The sequence below is a fragment of the Mustela lutreola genome, chromosome 11 (assembly GCF_030435805.1).
Source record: "Mustela lutreola isolate mMusLut2 chromosome 11, mMusLut2.pri, whole genome shotgun sequence".
Classification (NCBI taxonomy): Eukaryota; Metazoa; Chordata; class Mammalia; order Carnivora; family Mustelidae; genus Mustela; species Mustela lutreola.
This window is the reverse complement of record NC_081300.1, coordinates 48,968,083-48,991,423: the sequence shown is the minus strand read 5'-3', so window position 1 is coordinate 48,991,423 and position 23,341 is coordinate 48,968,083.

Genomic DNA, 23,341 nt, shown 5'->3' with positions numbered 1-23,341 from the left:
ATGAATAACCATGAGTTGACTTCTGCCCTCATGGAGCTAACAGGCTAAAAGGGAAGCAGAGTTAAATGTGATAGGTTATTGCAAATTGTGAATGCTCTAGTGATAAAGAACACTTCATGATATCTTATCTGCTTTATAAAACAGTTTGTATTGGCAGTTCATTTTGATTTTAAGTCAAATGCCAAAGTAACATAAAAGATTTTTAACTTATATTGTGAAAATTTTAACATCCAGATGTTTCCAGTGTAGAGTCTAAAAACACATTTTTTTTAAATTGTTTTAAGATTTTATTTATTTATTTGACAGAGAAAGAGATACAAGTAGGCAGAGAAGCAGACAGAGACAGAGGGGAAGCAGGCGTCCCGCTGAGCAGAAAGCCCGATGCAGGGCTCCATCCCAGGACCCTGAGATCATGACCTGAGCTAAAGGCAGAGGCTTAACCCACTGAGGCACCCAGGTGCCCAAGCATCTAACTTAATTTTGGTTCAGGTCATGATCTCAGGGCTGTGAGATGAAGCCCCAAGTTGGGCTCTGCTGGCGTGGAGTCTGCTTAATATTCTCCCTCTCAGGGCCCCTCGGTGGCTCAGATGATTAAGTGTCATTGACTCAGGTCATGATCTCCGGGTCCTGAGATCTAGCCCCATGTCAGGCTCCTGGCTTGGAGTCTGCTTCTCCTTCTGCTTCTCTGTACTGTTCACACTCTATCACTCTCAAATGAATAAATAAAATCTTTAAAAAAAAATTCTCCTTCTTCTGTCCCTCACTCTTCCCCAGAGCATGCACTTTGCATGCATGCTTTCTTTCTCATGGGGAGAAATGTGTTTATTCCAAAGGTCATTATTTCATTTTTATATGAAAAGAAAGCTGTTTGAACTGATTGCCATCATTAACTATAAGGGAAGCACTGCAGTGGGTATAGAATACACACGAAGCTGTGATGCGCTTCCCTGTCTTCTTTTCCCCCCAAAAGTATATAGGAACTTAATGTTACTGCATTTTGCACATACGTGGTAATCTTTCAAAACTTTAAATTTTATATGTGAAATTTAATTTTCTTGATGAAATGTGAGTTTAGGTAGATAGTCTGTTTTAGTCTGTTGGAATTATGTTGGGTTATGCAAGATGGCTTAGTATTTTGAAATATATTAATACAAGCAGCAGTCAAAACTAACATGATCTGCTATAACAGATGTCAGAATAATACTTAGTTAACATACAGCATTTATTCCTGAAAACCTAAACCAAAAGATAGTTCCTTAACATGATGAAGAAACTATCTTAAATGAATAGGAGACATTTTCAAAAGATTTCAATTAAAACAACAGAAAAGGATGTCTAATATTGGTCTTCATTATTTAATGTGAAAATTCTCATGAATCCACGAATAAGGTACACTTTTGTAAAGGAAGATAAATTTTGGATTATTTACTATTTTCTGTGTAAGAACATGGTACTGTTCCATTTTTTCTGAAGTTTTTTAGTAAAAGCTTAAAGTTTTGCTTATGTATTTCTTATATTTTGGATAAAGTTAGTATATAATAGTGATTGATTTTATAAAAATAACACGAAGGTCTCTAGATGTCAAGTGGAGTTGATTCTTATTATAGTAGTTCTGTTGTATAAAGTCCCTGAGAACCCTGTATTTGTGAATACTGAACCATTGCTCCTAGGGAAAATAAAGGGTTAGGTTTCTCTGGGCCTGTGGTCACAACATTTTCATCAATGGGTCAATACATAACCTTGTTTTATGTGTGTATTTATTTAGACACTAATTTTATATATATATATATTTATTATTATTATTATTTTTTACATTGAATTCATGACCAACAGCCCTGTAACTTCTGTCTGAGCAAAACTTAACACATTTCCTGCAAAAAGCACATCACATTCTTCTTTATTTCCCCCCTCCCCAGTAAGCTTTATGCCCAATGTGGGGCTTGAGATCTAGAGTTGCATACTCTACCAACCAAGCCAGCCAGGTGCTCCATATCACAGCCTTCTTGTGCTTAGGAATACAAGACAGCACTACACTTAGAGGCCATTTTAAACAACAAAAGCACAAAATACAAAAAACTGGGACTAGACCATGAAAAGGACGTTTTGTTTACAGTAAGAATTGGAACAAGGCAAAGTGTTGCTTTGGTCAAAGGCACCTGGGAATATGAGTTTATAAGGTGACAATGTTTTGCTGCTCTTTGCATGTTCATGCATGACTACGAAAGGACTGTAAGTATTAATTTTGGACTTAGAAGTTAATTTTAGCAAGTAAGTGACTTCCCAAATACAGAATCCATGAATAATGAGGATTGACCATATTTAACATTCTGTTGAGATTACATACCAAAGGATTTCATGTATTGAAGTATATTTTAATATTTCTGATCTTGCAATGCTTCTTAAATGGTGTAAATTTAGGTTTGGGATCAAACCAAGTTTCTTTGTTGGTGTGTAGAATAACAAGTGCATCTGTACTTTGGTGTTGTAGAGTCAATGAACCACAGAAATTACAGTGTGATTTGTAAGACTTAAGTAGAACTCATGAATTACTAAAACCACTTTGTCTTTAAAGATTTTCCATGTTTTCTAGAAATTTTCCTATTTAAATACTTGTGGAACAGTGGCAAAAATCAGTTATGGCTTTTTAAAAAAATTCCTGAATCTCAAAACCAAGACTGGTACCATGCACGTATCAGGGTAGGGAAACCAGTATCAAGATGTGAATTCCCCTAACTAATAAGTTTAATGCAATTATCCTGGTGATTTTTTTTTTTAAGATTTTATTTTTAAGTAATCTCTATACCCAATGTAGGGTCTAAACTCACAACCCTGAGATCAAGAGTCGCATGCTCTACTGACTGAGCCAGCCAGATTGACCCTGTTTTGGTTTTTTTTGTTTTTTGTTTTTGTTTTTTTAAGCACACATGCACAAGTAGGGGAAGGAACAGACAGAGACTGACTCTTAAAGCAGGTTACATACCCAGTGCAGAGCCTATTGGGGGGCTTGGACCCCACAACCTTGAGATGACCATTGGAACCGAAATTAAGAGTTGGACACTTAACCAACTGACTGAGCCACCCAGGTGTCCCCCTGGTGAGTTTTTATTTTTATTTATTTTTTTAGCCTTTTTAAAAAGTTTTTATTTATTTGACAGAGAGGGAAAGAGAGAGAACACAAGCAGGGGGAGTGGGAGAGGGAGAAGCAGGCTTTCCATTGAGCAGGGAGCCTGATGCAGCTCTCAATCCTAGGACCTGAGATCATGATGACCTGAGTTGAAGGCAAGACGCTTCACTGAGCCACCCAGGCACCCAACGAATTGTTAAATAATTTCTCTGTTGATAGTATGTTAAATGCTAATCCTGTGCCAGGTTTTTCTGATTATTTTGTAATTGTAATGCAATTGCCACAAAGGGATTTTTTAAGTGGACAGCACTACTCTTGTCATTTGCCAAATACTGGAGTGCTAAGCCCTTTACATGTAATTTCTTTTAACCCTCAGAACTGTGTGAGCAGATAGTGTTTGTTTCTTTTAACCCTCAGAACTGTGTGAGCAGATAGTGTTTGCTGTTTTCAGAAAGTTAAATCCCACAGTTTTTTTTTTTTTTTTAAGATTTTATTTATTTACTTAACAGATCACAAGTAGGCAGAGAGGCAGGCAGAGAGAGAGGAGGAAGCAGGCTCCCTGCTGAGCAGACAGCCCGATGTGGGGCTCCATCCCAGGACCCTGGGATCATGACCTGAGCCGAAGGCAGAGGCTTTAACCCACTGAGCCACCCAGGTGCCCCAAGTCCCACAGTTTTTACGTGCAATTTTTAAAGTCCCATAGTTTTTAAGCAGCTGGAATTCAGATGTAAGTCTGTCCAAGAACCCTTTGTTCTTGCCTGGTATATTGATTCTGATGTTCATTCTGAAGAAAGGGGGCACCTGGGTATCTCAGCTGCTAAGTATCTGACTTCAGCTCAGGTCATGATCCCAGGGTCCTGGAATTGAGCCCGGCATCAGGCTCCCAGCTCCTTGGGAAGCCTGCTTCTCTGTCTTCCATTCCCCCTGTTTGTGTTCCCTCTTTTACTGTCTCTCTCTCTGTGTCAAATAAAATCTTTTAAAAAGGAGGGGGGGAGAAAAAGGATCATGATTAATTTTTTTTAAAATGAAGAATGAGGAGGCCATAGGAAATACATCACTTTTCTAGGGAAAAGAAAAGAGTGGGAGAACTTAGCCTTATGAGATACCAAACATTGTAAAATATTAAATAAGAGGAAGTTATCTTGATACTGAGGCAATTTTAGTCACATTTCACTTTGATCAAGTCATTTTGTAATATGGTGCTCATTGCTAGGAAAGTAGTCTGTGGAGTAGGCTAATGGGAAGGAAAGTGAAAACTTCTAAGTAGTTTGTCAAGCTATCTCAAAAGCCTTAAAAAGACTTTTTTCTGACTTTGATCCAGGATTCCATTTGAGAGTCCCAAGGAAAAAAAAAGTTGACAGATGTTTAGTCATAAAGATTTTCATCATGTTAATTTCTTAATTGAAAAGGAAGTCCTGTATGTCCATAACTAGAGGAATGGTTAAGTAAATTACTTGAAGAATAGACTAGGAGTTACCAAACTTTATCTGTAAAGGGCCAGATAGTAAATATTTTTAGGCCTTGAGGGCCATATGGTCTATCTCAACTATACAACTCTGCTCAAAGCAGCTATATGCTATAGGTGGAATGAATGGGCAGAGGGCTGGATTTGGCTTGCGCCTGGCCATAGTTTGCCAACCATTGAAATACACTATAATGCCATCGTGAAAGTGCTTCTGCAGTCCACTGGGAAAAGATACTTATAAAGCATATGACCAATAAAGAGATTAAGATCTATAAAATATTCCCTTAAATTAGTAAGGAAGACAGTCCAATAGAAAAGTAACTAAAAATAGAGCCAGTTCGGAGCGCTTGGGTAGTCAGTGGGTTAAGCCTCTGCCTTTGGCTCAGATCATGATTCCAGGGTCCTGGGATAGAGCCCCAAATTGGGCTCTCTGCTCCTCAGGGAGCCTGCTTTCTTCTCTGCCTGCCTGCCTCTTTGCCTCTTTGTGATCTCTGTAAAATAAATAAAATCTTCAAAAAAATAATCCAATTCACATAAGAGGAAAGTCCAATAAAATGTGGGAAAAGATGCCTAATATCTCTAGAATCAGGGAATGCAAAATTTTAAAATTTGCTGCCCATTTACCCAAGGGGATATATTGAAGAAATGTGATAGTGTTCTTTGTAATAGTAAATTGCTAACTAAATGTCCAATAGGAACAGTTGTTAAATTGCTATCTAGTAAGATACATCAGTGAGAATGAGCTAGAGCTGCTTGTATCTCCATGGATGAGTTGCATGGTATTAAGCAAATAATTGAAGTAGCAAAATGCATACAGCTAGATGTTGCTATATAAAAAGAGGCATATAAACCTTTAAGGATGTTGACAAGTGGTTAAGTTTTAGAAATGTAAAAACAAAAGGAAGGGAGTGTGGTAGAAGGAGACACATGAGTTTTACCTGGGTAATCCTCTGGGTTCTTGTTTTTTGTTTGTTTGGTAATGCTCTGTTTCTTAAGCTGGGTGACAGGTGTTCTTAGGTTGAACCACTTGAAATTGCTGATACTTAATTGTCTTGACCTACAAAAACATCACTTTCATACGGTTCAGCTTACTATTTTCTGTTCATTTAAAAAAAAATTTTTATTTACTTGAGAAAGAGTGGGGGCAGAGACAGAGAAACAGATTTCCCCATGGAGCAAGGAGCCCAATGTGGGGCTCAATCCTGGGACCCTGGGATCAAGACCTGAGCCGAAGGCAAATAATCAGCTGACTATGCCACCCAGGTGCCCCTATTTCTATGCATTTTTTAAAGGAAATACGATTTTCAAAGCTGTACTTGAAAATAGGCTAAAGGAAAATAAGTATTAATATAAGTACTATCACTTCGGCTACATTTTCTCTGAAAATGACACCAGTGAGTGTAGGCACAAAAGGGATTTGTCATATGTGTTTGACCAGCAAAACTTAAAGCTTGCTAGGAAAGGTTCAGAGACTCACACCCTGTGGGCCTGTGGTGTGCTGGTAAATGTTAAACAATTTGTAGCATTTGCTGATTTCTCTACCATGGCAATTTCAAACTACTAACATTCTGTCAACTAGTTCATAACATTTCTGAAATTTTGACATTCGGCTCTTTCACACTAGTATTGCACACCTGACCATCTCCCTGCCTCCCCCAGAGGAAAAGCTCTTTCTTCTCTTCCTGCTTGAAGATGAATATCCCATTGTTCATATCTGGTTCGATGAAGTTGGCCTCTTGGTGTGGTCCCAACAGGATGAAGCTGCAGAATTGGAGGTAGGTTTGGTGTGGTTAGTTCATACAGGGCCGGGGACCTTGAGGGGTGGGTATGGAAACAACTAAAATGCTCTGCTCTGAAGTGTTCAACGGGCCTTTCTGGCCGGCTCTCATTTCCTCACTTCCTGGACCAAATTCCTCAAGATCATTTGTTCAGAGGCAACCTATGATCTCATCCTCTTAATGCCTCTACCTGCCAAGTTTTACCCACTCTGCTACCCCTGGCTGCCTGCTTTACAACAGAGAAGCAAAAGCTCGTACCTTTCACTTCAGTTAAGTTGAAATGTACCAAGTTCCATACTGACTTGTCTCTTAAAATCCAGAATGTCAGCACAATTTTTGCATTATATGGAGGTTGTGTTTGAATAGGATTATTTTATGTCCAGTGTTAGGAGGCATATTTCTGAGGGATGTGGGGAAATGCCCTTTGAGAATTGGCCCTGGGGATCCTTGGATGCATGACAGTAAATACCCATAGAATGTGGATCTCTAAGTAGTTCTTTCCGGGGAAACTTGTTGCAATTGATAACTAAATTAGTTGACTTGCTATTGAGAATTACATTTGTGCCAGTGGTAGAAAATACTTTGTAGTTCAAGTTAATACACTTAAGGACCTGATTCTGAGTAATTTTAATATAATTTTTTCCTTTAGATTTTAAGCCTTATTTTTTCTGAAATTTCATTTTTAATTATTTGAATATGCCTGAATTTTTACTGACATTTGGGTTTTCTTTTCATAAACAGCTTTATTGAGATGTAATTCACATATAATACAATTTACCCATTTAAAGCTTGCGATTCGGTGGTGTTTAGTATACTTACAGGATTGTGCATCCATCACATTTCATTACTGCCCGAAACAAATTCCATCACTTTAGCTATCAACCTCCAATCTCCCCTTATCTGCCTCTAACCCTTAGCAACCACCAATCTACATTTTGTCTGTCTAAATTTGCCTATCCTGGGCAGTTTGTATAAATGGAAACCGTATGTGTCCTTTAGGACTGACTTTTTTGACTTAGCATTATTTTTCGAAGTTCATCCGAGTTGTAGCATGTTAGTACTTCATTTTTTTTTCCCCACCCCAGTACTTCATTTACTGCTGAATAACATCCCATGGTATGACTATGCCACATTCTCTTTATTCATCAGTTGACAGACATTTTGGTTATTTCTGTTTGGGGCTATTGTGAGTAATACTGCTATGAACATTCATGTACAAGTTTCTGTGAGCAGGTTTTCAACTTTCTTGTGTATACACCTAGAAATGGAACTCTTGGATCATATGGTAACTATGTTTAGCATTCTGAGAAACTGCTAGACTGTTTTCCAAAGTGGCTGTAACTTTTGACATTCCCATCAACAATGTATAAAATGTATAAAGGTTCCAATTTCTGGAGGACCTGTGTGGCTCAGTCAGTTGGGCATCTGCCTTCAGCTCAGGTCATGATCCCAGAGTCCTGGGATCAAGTCCCACATTGGGCTCCCTGCTCCATGGGAAGCCTGCTTCTCCCTTTCTCTCTGCCTGCTGCTCTGCATGCTTGTAGTCTCTCTCTCCGTCAAATAAATAAAACCTTTAAAAAAAAAAAAAAAGGTTCTGATTTCCACAGCATCACCAACACTTAATTATTATCTTTGGATAATATTTTTATCTTGTATCGCGATAACAACAGTTTTCATATTGTGCCAAATTAAAGAGACTAAACCATGTACCTGACAGCTTTGAATGACAATTTTTCTCTCCAAGCACAGTGCTACATTTTTAAAACATGAAAATCATATTAAAATCACTGTAGGACAGCATTTGCCACCTGCATAAAATAAGGTTCAGGAAAATTAAACTTCAATAAGCTTTTTACCTAAATCTACCCTAGAAATAGTCCAGTAAGGAACAACCATACTAGGTAGGCCTGTCCCTGGGAGAGGATGTGAGAAGATAACCAATAACTTGACTGAAATAGGGTTTCAACAAGCTATATGCTTTCAGAAACACAACTTCCTTAGCAGCTCTTATTCCAAATCACTGCCATAACCTCCTAATAATTGTCTACTGGCTATTTTCTATACACACTGGCTCTTCATAGTGACAGAGCTGGCCATTTGAGGGAGAGAGCTGTCCCTGAGCCTTCCACTCTGGAGAACCTCTCGGGTAAATTTGATTCATTTGAAAAAAACGAGCCTTTCTCTCTACAATAAGGAAATATTTTCATTCTCGAAGCCAAAATAAACTACAGGAAGGCAACTGACGAGGGTTTCCAAACCTAGAGCTTCAGTTTTCTTTTTGTCTGCATCCATGGACAGTTAATGATCAATCAGTAGCTACACACACCACCCCCCATAAGAGCCTTCCAAGTCAGGGAGGAGATTTCACAATTTCAGTGAAGATATGGGTGTTTCCAATTAAACAAGAGTCACTTCCACATCTGCTTGTCAGACTGATCTACAGTTCTGCATAAGCTGAATCTGGGCTCTACTCTGTGGTTTTAAGATGTGAGCTAGGGCCTGGCTTTTGTTTTTATTGAGTATTTCCCCTTAACTGTGCACAATTAAAGTATTTCATAATTGTTTTTGTTTCTTCTTGCTGGAAATAAGGTACATTATCTAAGGGATTTTGGCTAAAATGAATCTTAATGTGCTCATAGATTAAAGGAAACCAATAAACTTTTTTTAATTTTTTGGAAACCTTATTAAAGCTTTTCAAAGAAACAACCAATAAGAGATATTTACATATAAAAAGACATTTATTATAATGAATTGGCTCACACAGTTATGGAACCTGAGAAGTTCTATGATCAGCCCCCTGTAAGCTGGAGACCTAAGAAAGTCAGTGGTGTAGTTAGAATCTGAGTCCAAAGAGCTGAGAACCACTGATGTGAGCCCAAGTCCAAAGTCTTGAGGACTAGGAGAGCGATGGTGTGAGTTCCAGTCTGAAGGCAGAAGACCTGTGTCCAGTCCAGTCAATCAGAAAACAAATTCTAGCTTCCTCTACCTTCTATCAGGCCCTCGATGACTTGAATGATGTCCACCCAGATTGGGCAGAGCAATCTCCCCTACTCAGTTGCTACTCTCATCCAAAAACATCTTCACAGATTTACCCAGAATAATGTTCAACCAAATATCTAGGCACCCCGTGACCCAGTCAAGTTGACACATAAAATTAACCATCACAGAGATCAATTCTTTACATCTTCTATCTTGATCATCTCCTCTCACTTGCATATCTACCTCTTACCACTTGTCACCCTCACCTCTGATGTAGTTTCTCCCACCCACTAAACTGCAATCTTCCCTTTCAGAGTGTATCTTCTATGTATATTTACACTTCTGTGTGTAACATTGACAGTCTCCGTGTGTGTAGATGTTTTGCTGGCAACCAACTTAGAAAAAGCAAACATTCTGCTAAGAACATACTGTACTTCAATGAGAAGCATGTTCATTTAGGCCAAGGTCTTTCTGGATCATTTATTTTGGATTTATTGTGGATTATATTTCAGTAAGAAATAATGTGCTTGAGTTTCCTAATTATATTTTTATAATAGATTCCTAATCTTTACTAAATATTCTCATAAAGTGAAAACCCTCAGGGAACATCCATGAAAATTGTAACCTAAAAATTATCTTTCATATCGGAGCAATGTGTCTTTCTCTTTCCACATTCCTGCCTGAGACCATGAAATAGGATAGAGTCCACAGAATGTTGAGGATCAAAGAGGTTTGGTCATTTTGTGTACCTTACTTCCAAGGAATCCTGTGTTGTACTGACATTCCCCAGGGGCTTCTGGTAAAAGGCTGGCATGGAGGTTCTCCACACTGTGTGGCTTTCTGTTTTGTATTTGATCCACAGATCGGGTAAATGTGCTCTGTGCATTCAGTTATTCCCATAAATCTGTCCTAAAGTGTGCTTTGAGGGAAGAAAGGCATTCCAGTTTATCTTCCAATCCAAACTATGCTCTTTGATCCAGTTCACCACCAATAAAACATATAATCTAACTCTACCTGTTTTAGTCAATTTGACTCAAAACCCAGAGATGGTTAATTGGCACTCTTGAAAACCCAAAACATTGAATTATAGATATAGATATGGTCCTAATAAATAAATTTGATCACAAATTCCTGATGCATATTTGTGACATACATGCATACATACATCTGTCTATGTGGGTTCCTCCTTTATTTAAAGCTGGATTGAGGTCAATTATGAGCCAGAACATTGAGAATACAGAACTTTGGAGACATCAGGTTAGGTGGGTTCTGTAGCATACACTGTTAATTACCCAACCAATATCCATTCTCTGCTCTTACCAATGGAACCCAATTTTGTTGGAAATAGAAATATGTTTAGCAATAAAAGCTTTATTTACCTGCCCATCTTGTTCTTGGCCTTCTTATTTGAGTCACAGATGAGAGGACTGGAAATGTAGCAGCTCTCTTTTATCAGTGAGGAAAAGTCCAAGAAACCTAAACCCTGACATTCTTGATGTGCGGAGTCAGTGTCAGCATCTTACAACTGGGAGATCAAGAGGCATGTTCTGACTGAGCCAGCAAGCTACTCTAATGGATTCTAAGAAGAAAGATCATTTAACCTCTGTGCTATAATATTATTCCTGCCCACCTTGGAACCTTGGAAAAGTTACATAAACTTTCTGTTTCCTCATCCATCAGATCTGAAATGTGTGTTGCAAGGATAAAAATAACAAAATTTGGGGCTCAGTCGGTTAAGTGTCTGCCTTCAGCTCTGGTTATGATCCCAGGTTCTGGGATCAAGCCCTGCATCCAGGCTCCCTTCTCAAGGAGGAGTCTGCTTCTCCCTCTGCTCCACCCTACTCTTGCTCTCTCTCAAATTAATAAATAAAATCTTCAGAGTAAAATAACACAAGTAAAGCACTTTGAATACTATTTGGCATAAAGTGAGATGTTGGTAAAATTATTATAAATTCCTTTTTATAAATCAACACTCAGAAAGTAAGGATAATAAATATTCATTCTTGAAAAATAAATAAATATTCATTTTTGGGGTATTAATACCTCAATCACAATAATAATAACGATATATCTTACATTTTTAAAAGCACTTTGCTGGCTAATGAATAATTCTGTGTATTTGATATAATTTGATGTTCATAATCTTCAGTGGCCGCATGGTATATTGTGCCCATTTTTAGATGACTAAAGTAAACATCAGAGAGGTTAAATATCCTTCTGCTGGTTTCACAGCTCATAAGTAAAAAGGACAAATCTCCCATCTGATTTCCAGTTCCAAATTTAGTAATTTTTTTTTAACACTATCATGCTGTTAGGAGAAAAGCAATATGCTATTATAATAGATTAATTCCAGTAATTAACTGATAGATCCTTTTTGCTGCATATTTGGCCATGAAGATGGGGAGTTTTTAGGAACTGTGAAATCATATGACCCTTCTCCAAAATACCCAGCCTTCCCCACATGACTGGTGAATACTATAAAGGTTCAACCAGCTCTCCCCTTTGAATGAGCAATTTTGAATTCCGAATAGATGCTTCTAACCATTTTTACTTGGAGTTCATTACAGGTCAGCTACTTTGAACTTTCTGGGGAGAACTTTGGGATGGAGGGAATGTAGTTCCTACATTCCAACTATAATAATTCACTTCCCACTGCTCTCTGCCCCACTCCAAAGAGTCAGGTAAGGTGGAAACATGGGAAATATTTCCAGCTATGGATGTATAAAAGACCTAGGTATTGATTTTGTCTATGTCAGATTCTCTTACAAGAACTTGTCTGAATTAGAGTAAAGGAGAAATAGAGTAGAAAATCTATAGATCTAAATATGAATAGAAATTATAAATTATTTAACATCAACTTCATAGTGATTCAGCTTTAGATTTGGGGATGGGGAAGGATCTTTCTGAAAGCCAGGCTTTCCAACTCCACTTGCCAAATAAATACCTTGTAAGTGGTACAGAATTGCAAAATACTCTAACATTCCAGTTAAGACCTAATTCCCTTTACTTAGTAATTTGCCTTTGGTTCAAGCAAATCCATGGGTTCCAAATACTCTTCAAGTTGGGCAAAAGATATGATTTATAATGTAATAAACCTAAAAATCATATTAATGAGTTCATGAGTCATTTTGTCTTTTCCTAACTTCCTGGTGATTGGTTTTCTCTAGGAATAGTGTTGATGAAAACCATGATTACAGATAGGTAATGGAACAAGTGAACTATGGGTACATTAAACATACCTATAATATTAACTAATGCCATGAACTAGTTTTGTCTTCTTTCTGCTGACATGGCTTGGAATTAGAAGGAGGAGAAGATACACATTAATTTTATTTTTTAAAAGATTTTATTTATTTATTGGACAGAGAGAGAGAGTACAAGCAGGGGGAGCAGCAGGGAGAGGGAGAAGCAGGCTCCCACTGAGCAGAGAGCCGGACATGGGGCGCAATCCCAAGAACCTGGGATCACGACCTGAACCAAAAGCACATGCTTAACCGACTGAGCCACCCAGGCACCTCCACATTAATTTTCAAATGCTGTTTAAATTTTGCCCTGGTTATGTTTTATGACTTGTATCAACCACATCCACCTTTCAATTTAGGTTGCTAATTTTTTCTTGATTTTATTTTTAGTAGTAGAATAAGAGGAAGGACAAATGGGAACTAATGAGAAACTACAACAAATGAATTTCTGCCTCCAGAGAGATTCACTAAATCTTGTGCTCAGGGTTCTCCAAAGGTATGCATCCTTCCTGTTTCTCTAAGGAACTAAAATTTCATTTACATTGCCCTCCTTCTTTGTACCAAAGAAGCTGCAGAAATTCACCCAGAGGTCACTGAGACATGAAGCTGAGGTTGAAACATCCCCCCTCCAAAACTCAAGTTGGATGAAAGAATTAATTTACATGAGTTGGAAGAATACAATCATTATAGAAGGAAAATGATTTAAATGGATTTGTCTTTCATTTGCTTTCTCCCTCTTTTCTGTAACTTAGTTTACACATTCCTTCTGGAAGCCCTTTGCTTCCATCTGTACTCCTCAGAAAATATCTTTCCTTTAAGGTCTCACTTAAGTATTACCTTCTCTGTGAAGCGCCTTTTAATTCTCGCTCCCATCATAATAATATTTTCTCTCTTTTATATTCCCAGAACATTTTGTACATCTGCTATAATATTTATCAAAACCTACCTTGAGGGGCACCTGGGTGGCTCCGTAGATTGGGCACTGGACTCTTGGTTTCTGCTCAAGTCATGATGTCAGGCTCATGGGATTCAGCCCCTTATGGGGCTCTGTGCTCAGTGGGGATTCTGCTTCCCTCCCTCTCCCTCTTCCCTTCTTCCCATGCACATGCACTCTCATCCTCTTTTATGAACAGGAGGAGGGGGCAGAAAGAGAGGGAAAAGCAGACTTTCTGCTGATTAGAGCCAAAGGCAGATGCTTAACTGACTGAGCCTCCCAGATGCCCCCAAGACCATGATTCTTTTTTTTCCCTTTCCCCTAACATTTTATTTATTTATTTATTTATTTATTTAAATTAATAGATAATGGATTATTTGTTTCAGGGGTACAGGTCTGTGATTCATCAGCCTTACACAATTCAACAGCACTCGTCATAGCACACGCCCTCCCAGTCCCATGGGAGGACTTTGTCCCAGCCCCATACCCTCCCAATGTCCATCACCCAGTCACCCCTCAACCCACCATTCTTAAGTGTCAGGAATTACATATATAATTTTATATATAACATATATATATATATATATATATATATATATATTCTGTAAACATACATACATAAAAGTACCCAAATCACATAGGAGCCATATGTAATCAAAAGATCATTAATAGCACCTTGGCAACCTCTACTTTCTTCCAGTCACTATTCTCTCCCAAAATCATTATCTTGATTTCCAATAGTATAGCTTATGTCTGCCCGTTTTTTTGAGAATGACATGCCACTTTTGTTTTTAACACTTTGCACATGTCCACTTTTATCTGATAATAAGGAAATGTATCCTTTCCCCCAGGAGGTGTCATTTGTTGCTTATCTTCTGCAGGCAAAAAACCCAATGATTGGTATTATGAGAAATTAGGGAAAATAGAAGGAGCTTGAATCTAGCTTTCCTGCTGTTGCTGAATATTTGAACTGTTAGTTCAATTTTCTTATATTTTTATGTAGAGTGACTTTTCCTATCATTTCATTACAAAGTACCACTAATCTTCCCAGTAGCTTGAATATGAAAAAGGAATAAAAAGAAAATAAAAGAGTATAAAAATAACTGCCTTAAATGAACTATTCGCATGCCTTCCTCTGCCTTTCATTTTCTGACATTTCTTAATATTTTCACATGTTTCTTTGATACATTTTGAGATACTTGCAAAATTCACACATTTACATAGTTTGAATATCTTTTTTTAAAGATTTTTATCTGTTTATTTGATAGAGAGAGATCACAAGTAGGCAGAAGATAGGCAGAGAGAGAGGGGGGAAGCAGGCTCCCTGCCGAGCAGAGAGCCCGATGTGGGGCTCGATCCCAGGACCCTGAGATCATGACCTGAGCTGAAGGCAGCAGCCCAAACCACTGAGCCACCCAGGCGCCCCATAGTTTGAATATCTTAAGATGACTTGTTTAACTTTAATACCTTTCTGTTTAACCCCTATTAGTATCTCTTAAAACAAATGGGAATACCAAATACTGTGAGGTTGCAAAGTAACAGGAACTCCCATAAATTCCTGGTAGGAATGCATGTGTAAAGACACTTCGGAATCTACTTTGTCAGTTTCTTACACAGTTAAACGTACACCTCCCATATCACCCAGCAATTCCACTCCTAGGTATTTTCCCAAAAGAAGTGGAAACTTGTGTTTGCACAGAAACCTATGTTCAAAAATCTTTTCATTTATTTGAGGGGGGAGAGGGCAGAGGGAAAGAGAGAATCCTAAGCAGACTCCCTGCTGAGTGTGGAGCCCATCATCTCAGGGCTTGATCTCACCACCCTAAGATCATGATCTGAGCCGAAATCAAGTGTCAGACACTCAACAGAATGAGCCACCCAGGTGCCCCACAAATACCTGTATTCAAAATTTTTTTTTAAAGATTTTATTTATTTATTTGACAGATCGAGATCACAAGTTGGCAGAGAGGCTTTGGAGAGAGAGAGAGGAAACAGGCTCCCTGCTGAGCAGAAAGCCTGATGCGGGGCTCTATCCCAGTATCCTGGGATCATGACCTGAGCCGAAGGCAGAGGCTTTAACCCACTGAGCCACCCAGGAGCCCCTATTCAAATGTTTATAATAGCATTTATTCATCATTACCAAGAATTGAAAACAGCCCAGATATCCTTCAACTAATGAATGGATAAACAAAGACTGGTATATCTATATAATGGAATACTACTCAGATAAAAAGGAATGAATTCTTGAACTAGAAACTGTAGATAAATCACTTTTTTAAAAAATATTTATTTATTTATTTGAGAGACACAGAGAGAGAGAGAGAGAAAGCAAGCACGAATTGGGTAAGGGGCAGAAGGAGAGGGAGAGAGAATTTCAAGCAGATTCCGTGCTGAGCAAGGAGCCCAGCACAGGGCTGAGTCCCACAATCCTGAGATCATGAACTGAGCCTAAACCGAGAGTCAGACGCTTAACCCACTGAGCCATCCAGGTGCCACAGAACTATAGATGAAACTTCAATGCATTTTGTCAAGAGAAAGAAAGCTAAACCCAAAAGGTTTACACGTGCATGATCTCACTTATATAACACTCTGAAAAAGGCAAGATGAAAAAGAGAAAAACCGATCAGAGGTTGCCAGGGTCTGTGGGGGTGGAAGGTATGGTTTTCTACAAGTATTTATCAAGGCGGAATTGGGCGAGTGATGGAAAGATTGTCTGTAGAACTGTGGTGGTGGACACACAACTCTGTGTATTTGTTAAAGCCGATAGAACTGTTCATCACAGGGGGTGAACTTCATATAAATTTTAAAAATCTACCAGGATGTGGAGAGGAGGATGAAATGCACATGGTGACAAATTTAACTATATTACAAATGAGTCACATAACCACACTGAAAGGAGTTAAGCAACTGAAAAACAGTTTTGAATGGATATTGTACCACTTACCTTTTTGTAAAGATAAAAAGGGCATTATATAAAAAAATGTACTCTCGTCAGTAAATTTGTCATGGGGTAGTCTGAACTGCTTTATTTATAATCTAGTTGTATGGTATATGTATATGTATATGTATTTTACTGGGAGAGGGTTACAGATAAGGAAAGAGGAGAGGCTAGAATTAATTCTGTGTTGCTAAGTTGGGGTCAGAGGTATCAGTATGGACTCTTGTTTATTTACAGATGATAGATACGTTTATATGTACATGTCTATGCATTATACATTAATATTTTCCTAACTCCATTGAGAGGGACTATAAGCAGTGGGGGCCCGGTGCAATGAGCATATCTAGCATCTAAGTCTTGGTTTTTAAATGATGTTCCTTTTTTTTTTTTTTTTAAAGATTTATTAATTTATTTGACATAGAGAGAGAGAAAAAAAAACACAAGCAGGGGGAACAGCAGGTAGAGGGAAGGGGGGTAAGCAGGCTCATAGACAGTTGGGCTTGATCCCAGGATGCTGGGATCATGATCTGTCCCAAAGGCAGATGCTTAACTGACTGAGCCACCCAGGTGCCCTTTAAACACTAGTCTTTAGGGATGCCTGGGTGGCTCAGTTGGTTGGGCCTTCGGCTCGGGTCATGATTCCAGGGTCCTGGGATCGAGTCCCACATCGGGCTCCTTGCTCGGCGGGGAGTCTGCTTCTCTTGCTGCCTCTGCCTGCCTCTCTGCCTGCTTGTGTGTACTTTCTCTCTCTCTCTCTGGCAAATAAATAAAATCTTAAAAAACAACAACAACAACAACAAAAGAAAAAAAAAAAACAGTAGTCTTTAAAGAAAGGAACCAGGGCTCCTTGGAGAATTAATTGATTCCAAGGCTGAAATAGTGAAAATACAAGATGAGCCTTAGAGCACCTTAGTGCTACCAGAGAGCTTAAAAACAAACGAAGGCATATCAAATAAACAAATCAACCAGAGAAAAATCCCAAGCTGAACAACTAAAATAACAAAATAACCATAGTACTGAATTCTAACCTAATTCATAATTCTGAATTCTAATTATAATTCTAAAGAACTATAATTCTAAAGAACTATAATAATTCTAAATTCTAACTATAATTCTAAAGAATTATAATATCACCAATTCTTGGTGACTATGAATAAAGCTACTATAAACATTAACAGATAAAGCAGTTTCAGATTTTTATATGAACAGGTCTCCATTTTTTTTTTAACTTTATTTATTTAACAGAGAGAGAGAAATCACAAGTAGGCAGAGAGGCAGGTAGGGAGAGGGGGAAGCAGGCTCCCTGATAAGCAGAGAGCCTGATGCGGGGCTTGATCCCAGGACCCTGAGATCTTGACCTGAGCCAGAGGCAGAGGCTTAACCCACTGAGCCACCCAGGCACCCCCAGGTTTTCATTTCTCTTGGGAAAATTGCCTAGCAGTGGTAAACAAATATCCATGATACATTGGTATCAGTAAGTGAATACATTAAGAAATGGACTGGGGGAGAGTGAAGTGACAGCTCTGTCAGAAGAATTTCAGTTTTAAGTATAAAGGAATATGGGGCATAAAAAGTCACTATCAGAACATCATGGCAAGATCCACCAAAGAGTGAGGAGAGGTTAAAACGGAAACAGGGTATTTGCATAGTTTCAAAGTATTTCCCCAGCACCAGCACCACCTTAGCCAAGGAATCCAAGTTAATGGGACCGTACAGATCAATATGGACTTTTTCCCTTACCCTGAACCCAATGTGTTGTTAGAGCTCAGACTCACCACCTGGAGATCAAGAGTCACATGCTCTATAGACTGAGCCAGCCAGGCACTCACCAATGTGTTTTTGATAGAGAAAGCTACATTAGTACTAGCATGTCAGTAGTATATAACAGTAAGCATCTTTTCATAGGTACTTCTTACATTTCTATAGCACTTCATAGTTCACAAAGCACTTTTACAGACATATTATCTCTTTGATCCTTGTACTAATCTGAACATTCTGCATTTTATTTTTTTATTTTTATTTTTTAAAACATTTTATTTATTTATTTGACCAAAAGAGAAATCACAAGTAGGCAGAGAGGCAGGGAGAGAGAGAGGGGGAAACAGGCTTCCTGCTGAGCAGAGAGCCTGATTTGGGTCTTAATCCTGGGACCCTGAGATCATGACCTGAGCCGAAGGCAGACGCTTAACCAACTGAGCCACCAAGCAACCCTATTTGATCCAAATTATCTAAATTATTTAAGAGATATTCAAAGAGGTAAATTATACTTGTCAAATTCTTGTTTTTCACTATTTTCAAAATAATCCCCACATTTAGGTGAAGGATAGAGCCAGAAAAGTATTACTTAATTACAGTATACCCTACTGTAATTAAGTAATAATGCACAGCTTTAAATATGATGAGGGCAGAAAACATCATTTTTATCATCATAAGTCCCATGAACATATATCAATCTCTTTGTTTAGAGATAAAATTTAAAAGTAAAAAATAAAATCAATTATATGCAATGATTCTTACTGTATTGGGTCTCATTGCTGGTGTCAATTTTGTATTGTAGGAGAAGGACTACCAGTTCCTGTTCTATGTCTTAGCTTGTTATCCGAAAAGATTAGGTCCAAAATACTATCTTTTAAGTGAGACCCAGAGTTGAAATAGCCCATTCCCTGAGTATTCTTTATCACCTGACCTTGCAAATTGTCCTCATTGACTCCAAATTAGGTTCTAAAAAGTTGAGTGCTTACCTTGTGACTAGGGCTTTGTTAGGTTCAGAGAAACTGTATAATTTTACCAATTACCATTTTGACTATAATGTCAGTAGGGGAAACAGTCTGCTTGAACAGATAATTTGATGGGGAGAGTCGTTGCTAAAATCTCTCCTCTCCCCACTCTTTTTTTTTTTTTTTTTTTTTTAAGGATTTTATTTATTTATTTTTCAGAGAGAGAGAGAGCGAGAGCGAGCAGAAGCATGGGGAATAGCAGGCAGAAGGAGAAGCAGGCCCTGCACTGGGCAGAGAGCCCGATGTGGGACTCGATTCCAGGACCTTGGGATCATGACTTAAGCTGAAGGTAGAGGCTTAATCGACTGAGCCACCCAGGTGTCCTCCTCTCCCCAGTCTTGATTTGCCTGTAGGATCTACTGTGCCATCAGAGTCAGGTTCAAATGAGTCAGAGTCAGGTACAAATGATATTAAGTATTATTAATTAATAATAAACCTAATATGAGACAGACACTGTGCTGATCCCAGGGGATAAAATGGAGAGCAAATAGGATATGTTCCGGGTGCCTGGGTGGCTCAGTGGGTTAAGCCGCTGCCTTCGGCTCAGGTCATGATCTCAGGGTCCTGGGATCAAGTCCCACATCAGGCTCTCTGCTCAGCAGGGAGCCTGCTTCCTCCTCTCTCTCTCTCTGCCTGCCTCTCTACCTACTTGTGATCTCTCTCTGTCAAATAAATAAATAAATAAAATCTTTAAAAAAAAAAAAAAAAGAGGATATGTTCCCTGTCTTCACTGTATCTATAGACTGCTGGGGGAGAGCTGATAAGAAGCTATGACAACTAAGTGTGACAACTGCCATAGAAAACAGTGACATCTTTAACTTTCAGTAACTCCTAGAATTCCAGCCTTTTAAACTATAGGTTGCAACCCATTAGTAGGTCTAAAAAAAATTTTTAGAGTAATTTTTTAAAAGGCATAAAAAAATCAATGCACAAAAGCAGAGAGAATAATACACCCGTACACCCATACCCCAGATTTAAGAATTAGTAAGATTTTCATTTAAAAAATGAAAATAGGAAGGGTGCCTGGATGGCTTAGTCGGTAAGGCATGTGACTCTTGATCTCAGGATCATGAGTTCAAGCCTCACTTTGGGTGTGGAGGAGCCTACTTTTGAAAAAACATTAGAAAGGAAACAGTAAAGGAGAATGGGATAGTTAAAAGAATAAAATAGACCGGACTAGAATAGGATGGGCTACAAATTATAAGGGTGTATTACCCTCTGAATATTGCACATGGTAAGAGAAACCATTGTTCCATAAAATTTGTGTGTATTTACTGAATTTAAGATATTAAAAAAATGTATAGGACTTTGTCAAAAAGGAAAAAAGGAAAGCTACAGTATCCATTTGTATTCCTATTGTGAATACAATACTCTGTAAGAAGGCTTTGTATAAATGGTGATCACAATAGCAACAGAAACATGAAGAGCTAGCAAGTGGAAAAGTACATACACATAAAGTTAACTTACTACAACAGGGAGCTGGCGTACAAGGTAGTATTTTCATGCTTATACTGCTATTACTCAATGTTGCCTAAGAACATACTATTTCAGGCAATATGCTAAGTGCATGGGATGTAGTAATAATTAAAACACAGCCTTCTTTCTCAGAGCTTGTTATTGTTTGCAGACACAGCTGGGGAAAGAGTATATTCTCCATGTGAAAAAGTCAACACTTGAAAATGCTCATCTCATTGTAACTCGAACACACACACAAGCACATGCCCATATAGCCGTATTTAGTTTTTTTGTTTTATACTGAGATCATAGTGTATAAACCAGCAGATTGTTTTTCATTAAATAACGTATCAGAACTATCTTTAAAAATAAGTACACATAGGGATGCCTGGGTGACTCAGTCGGTTAGGCATCTGCCATCGGTTTGGATCATGATCTCAGGCCCATGGACTGAGTCCTGCATCAGGCTCCTTGCTCAGCAGGTGGCCTGCTTCTCCCTCTGCCTGCTGCTCCTCCTGCTTGTGCTCTCTCTGACAAATAAATAAATAAAATCTTTAAAAAAAATAAGTAATATAGTGTTACCTCATTCTTTTTGATGGTTATACAAGTGTGAATGTCATAATTTACTCATCTCTCACTAAACAGGTTGTTATCATAAATGTTTAAGCTGCAACCAGCTTGTGTCTTTACATACAATTGCTGGCTGTTCTGTAGGATAGATTCTTCAAAATGGGATTTCTAGATGTTTGCTCTTGTCTTTTAATGCTATCAAAATATTTTGCCTTCCGAAAAGTTGCTCCTTTACATAACTTAACAAACATTTGTATAACTATTTCCCCATACTGTCACCAACACTATATATTATTAATCCTGTATGTTATTAAACTTGTAATCTCATGGTCACAGATCGCTTTGTTTTTATTTTATTTTTATTTTTTTTAAAAGATTTTATTTATTTATTTGACAGAGAGAGAGAGATCACAAGTAGGCAGAGAGGCAGGCAGAAAGACAGGGGGAAGCAGGCTCCCCACCGAGCAGAGAGCCTGATTCGGGGCTCGATCCCAAGACCCTGAGATCATGACCTGAGCCAAAGGCAGAGGCTTAACCCACTGAGCCACCCAGGTGCCTCCACTTTGTTTTTAAATTTCACATTTCCTAAACTACTCCTGAGATTGTCCACCTTTTTATGAATTTTATAAATTTATAAATTTTAAACTTAAAATAAATTTTTAAAATTTATAAATTCTTTGGCTATTTTTTTTTTTTGAAGCAAAGTGAAAGTATATTAAGTAAAGGTAAAAACAGAAAGGAAAGAAAAAGAAAAAAGCTCTCTAGAATGAGAGATGGCCTGCCCTTTGGCTATATATTCTGTGGGTGTCCTTTATATATCTTTGCCCATTTTTCTATCAGGTGTTTCATTACCAATTTTTAAGAGTTCTTTAGCTGTGGGAGATACTAACCTACTGCATATGGCAAAATTTTTTTAAAAGATATTATTTATTTATTTATTTATTTGCTTGAGAGAGAACAAGCAAGAGCACAATAGGGGGGAGAGGCAGAAGTAGACCCCCTGCTGAGTGGGGAGCCCAACGTGGGGCACAATTCCGGGACCCTGGGATCTTGACTTGAGCCCAAGGCAGACACTTAACTGGCTGAGCCACCAGGAATCCCTGCAAATACTTCTCACTGTCATTTTTAGTCTAATTTTGTTCATGGTGATTTTGTAGAACTCAAGTTTTCATGTTTATGTAATCACATCTGTCACTTCTTTCTATGTGGGTTCTCATTTTTATATTTTGCTTCAGATGTACCTCTTCACTCTAAAACTATACAAATAATGTCCCGTGTTTTCATCTAGTGCTTTTATGGATTAAAGAAATGTTTCTCTCTTTAACCTGGCTGGAATGAATTTTCGTATGTAGAAGGAGGGGAGGTGCTACCTCCCCCATTCTAGCACTGACCACTGGGTATAGATTTCTTGATGCAATTTGTTTAAAATTTAGACGATAACTCTGCAAGGCAGGATCAGCCCCACAAGAACCATACAGACTGAAAGTAATTATTACTATCAAATCAGAATATATGCTGTACAGACGAAGAAAGTTATCTGATGTTATTGGTGCTGTCATCCTAGACACAGTTATAAGGGAGTCTACATTATAAAGAACTCTCCAAAAAGTGGCATTTTTAGTAAACAATTTTTTGTTAATATGCTTTTTTATACATGGTTCTCTTAATGTGATAGCCGGGCAAAAATGTACATATTTTATAAACAGGTGGAAATAGTGTAAAAAAAAAAAAAAAGGTGGGGGGTAAGAGGTTGAATGGTATGGAAGCTACCACTCTGGGCTGGCTAGCTCATCAGACATTGCCAATCCCCACTCCCTTGTTTGCCTACACAACCATTAGAAAAGTTGACATGCTTGATTTCTCAGCCTCCTTATCAACAATGGTGGCCGCGTGACACCGTTCCAGCCAAGGGGTATATAAGTGCAAGTCTTGTATCAGCTCTGTCAGGCCCCACTCCTTCCCCCTTTTCCTACTCTGAACACAAAGGTGATGGCTGGGCTGCTACAGACATCCTGTGTCTAGGAGATAACTAGCTACCCTGCTAAGTGGAGTGGAAACAGAAAAAGCCTGAGTCTTTGA